Genomic DNA, 3,272 nt, shown 5'->3' with positions numbered 1-3,272 from the left:
TTTTTTAATGTAATATATGTAGTTATAAATATATTTCATGGATCCTGTCTCTAGTTACAGCCATTTAAATAATTTTTAGAGGTCTCTATTAAACAAAAATGTTATATAGATCTATTAACAAAAGTCAATACTGTTGTAGAAGGTTTACTATCCAATTACAGAAAGATAATTCCAAGGAGGAAAGGCAATTCACAAGTTCATATTGTTTCAGAGCAGCAATCGAAGAGAGGACTGCTTTGGAAAGGAGGGTGTTACTTATGAAGGAAAGAAAAGATCACACCAGTCCTCTCCAAAGGGAGCCATTTTGTGAAGATGAGAAGAGAATCTAGCTACATCAAGAGACAAGATCCAGGAGTTCACTTAGTGATTAAGCATAAATTGTTTAAACATGTATAACATAACCATGCATGTTAAAACTCCAGATGTGCAGTTTATGGTATGTAAAAGCCAGAGCCCTAGAAGCTAAAAATAGCTGAATATGTGAAGAACAGTTTTTATAAAACTTATAAAAACTAAAGTGGGGAGGCGCCTCTGTGACTCAGTTGGTTCAGTGTGTGGCTCTTGATTTCAGCTCAGGTCATGATCTCATGGCTCCTGGGATTGGGTCCAGTGTTAGGCTCCATGCTGACAGTGTGGAGCCTGCTGGGGTTCTCTCTCTCTCTGCTCCTCCCCCACTCATTCTCTCTCTCACTCTCTCTCTCTCTCTCACAAAATAAACTTAAAAAATTAAGTTAGATGTATGCAATTTATTATTTTTTATTATTTTCTATCCTTTTTAAAGTTTATTTTTTATTTATTTTGTTAGAGATATAGAAAGCAAGCAGGGGAGGGGCAAAGAAAGAGGGAGACAGATTACCAAGCAGGCTCTGCACTGTCAGCAGAGTCAGATGTCAAGCCAAAGAGTCAGGTGCTTAACTGACCCAGACACCCAGGAGGCCCCTTTCTTTTTTCTATCATGTATTTCCCTGTATAAATTAACCAAATCACCAGTTATGGAATGCTCCTCTTAGGCAAGGCATTCTGCAAGCCATCCAAGAGCTCATCGTTTTGTTGGGGTTAGGAAATAGGAGAAAATAAATAGACTAAAAAAAAATGAGTGGCTAGACACGATTTAAGACTTCCAAAATAGGAGGTGAAATATCACAAGGTCAGTCCTGTCCCACGATCTGAGGAATCCTTCACATGTTGGCGCCTGGCATTTCAAAGGTACCAGTGATCACTTCAACCAGGGAGGATTACAGAAGAATTCATTTCATTTTCATTTTCATTTATTTGTATTGAAGCATAATGTAGACCTAGAAAGATGAAAAGACTTTAGGTGTTCATTTCTATGGGCTTCAACCATTGAACACACCCACGAAACCACTTAAAAAGTTAGACATCAAATATTTCATCACCCTGGAGAGGCCTCTCGTGGTTCCTTCTAGCCAATTCCATCCCTTCCATCTGCCTTCAGAGGCAGGCATTTTCTGATTTATACCCTCATAAATCAGTCGAGGCTATTCTTGACCTTTATATAAATGGGATCACAAATTATGACCTCTTTTAATCCTGGCCTCTTTGTATCAACAAAAAGTTCCTCAGATTCATCCATGTTGTTCTGTATATTAGTATGTTGTTCCTTTCTAATAATGGGTAGTTATACTATTATTAGTTTCTTGGCTATCTGTCCAGTAAAGGCACACACACTTAAATCTAACAATATTAGTTTTCTATGGCAACAGAACAAATAACTACCAACTTCATTATCGCAAAGTTCTTTAAGGCAGGCTCAGGCTCAGGCAGGCTCAAGGGGGTCCTCTGCTTAGAGACTCAGAAGGTCTAAACCAAGGAGTGGGCCTACAAGGCTCTAATTTGGAGGCTCAGGGAAGAACCCACTCCCTTGGGTTATTGGAAAAATTCAGTTCCTTGTGGTTATGGCTTTGAGGTTCCCATTTCCCAGGTGGGGATCCCTTTAGGCTCCTAGACAAGATCTGCACATCTCACCATCTGACGACCTTCAAGCCAAGAATGGCGCATCAAATCCTTCCTGTGCTTAGGCTCTGACTTTTCTCTGACTTCCTCTTCTGGCACCAACTGGAGAAAGTTCTCCACTTGCAAAGTCTCATATGACAATCTTTCCTAAAGTCCATTTTTGCCATAGAAGGAAACACAATCATGGGAGTGATATCACAATAACAGGTTCTGAGAATGAGGGAGTGGGAGGTCTCAGAGGCCCTTCCTAGAAATTCTACCTACCTACATTACCTAAAACCACCCTGTCCATTTCTTTCTTTACATAACTGCAAAGTGGTGGAGGAGTGGGGAGGAGGCAGCAGCAAGGGTTGGCAGCGGAGGCCAGAGAGCAGCCACTCTGGAGTGGACAGGAATAAGAATTCTGCACCACAAAATGAATCTGGGAAACACCTGTTATGTTTGGCCATTTGTAAAATACTTGTCAGAAACAGTTACAGTTCTGTTGGAGACACTTAACTATAAAATGATAAGAGCCCAGAAAATTAAGCAAGCCAGAAGAAGAAGGAGAAAATCAAACAAGTTTTACAGGAAATGAAATACAACGAAAGTACTATATCTAGCTAAGCTATAAACCACACTTACATAATCATATTATGTACATATTAAGTATTGATTACCAGATTACGGTCTATTTTTATTGGAAAAATAGAGGAAGGCAAAAGGGCATGCATGACATTAAGACTGCTAAAAGCTAATCTTCCAGGGGTGCCTGCGTGGCTCAGTTCGTTAAGCATCTGACCCTGGATTAAAGTTCAGGTCATGATCTCATGGTTCATAAGTTCAAGCCCTCCTTTGGGCTATGCACAGACAGCATGGAGCCTGCTTGGCATTCTCTGTCTCTCTCTTTCACTGCCCTTCACACCCTCTATCTCAAATAAACTTTAAAAATATTTTTAAGAAATAAATAAATAAAAGAGCTAATCTACTGTAGAAATATAAAACAAACAAAAATTGATAAATAATACATGTATTTAATTCAGAAATGTCAACATAAATAACAGAATACTTTTAAAAAATTTGAGGTAGTGATGAGGTTTTTAAATTCATAGTATTTAAAATTTGAAGCTACAGAGATTTAAAAACACAAGCTACTCAAAAGGAAAATAGTATTTATACCAACATTTTATGTCCTAACAGCTAGTCAAATACATTTAACTTAAAAATCTAACCAAGGAGGGGTGCCTGGATGGCTCAGTCAGTTGAGCATCAGACTTCAGCTCAGGTCATGACTCACAGTTCATGAGTTTGAACCCCAC

At 38.9% G+C, this 3,272-nt stretch overlaps 1 long non-coding RNA gene across 1 annotated transcript; it reads right to left on the bottom strand.

Moving 5' to 3' along the window:
- Positions 1 to 1,093: 1,093 nt before the first annotated feature.
- On the bottom strand, positions 1,094 to 2,151 carry LOC115275722. Its single transcript, XR_003901715.1, has 2 exons — positions 1,987 to 2,151; positions 1,094 to 1,295 (listed from the first exon to the last, which is right to left on the bottom strand). It is a non-coding gene; the product is annotated as an uncharacterized LOC115275722 (long non-coding RNA).
- Between the last annotated feature and the right edge of the window lie 1,121 nt (positions 2,152 to 3,272).

The sequence above is a fragment of the Suricata suricatta genome, chromosome 13, assembly GCF_006229205.1.
Source record: "Suricata suricatta isolate VVHF042 chromosome 13, meerkat_22Aug2017_6uvM2_HiC, whole genome shotgun sequence".
Taxonomy (NCBI): Eukaryota; Metazoa; Chordata; class Mammalia; order Carnivora; family Herpestidae; genus Suricata; species Suricata suricatta.
Note: the sequence above shows the minus strand (reverse complement) of the source record. Positions and strands in the feature narration are given on the sequence as shown.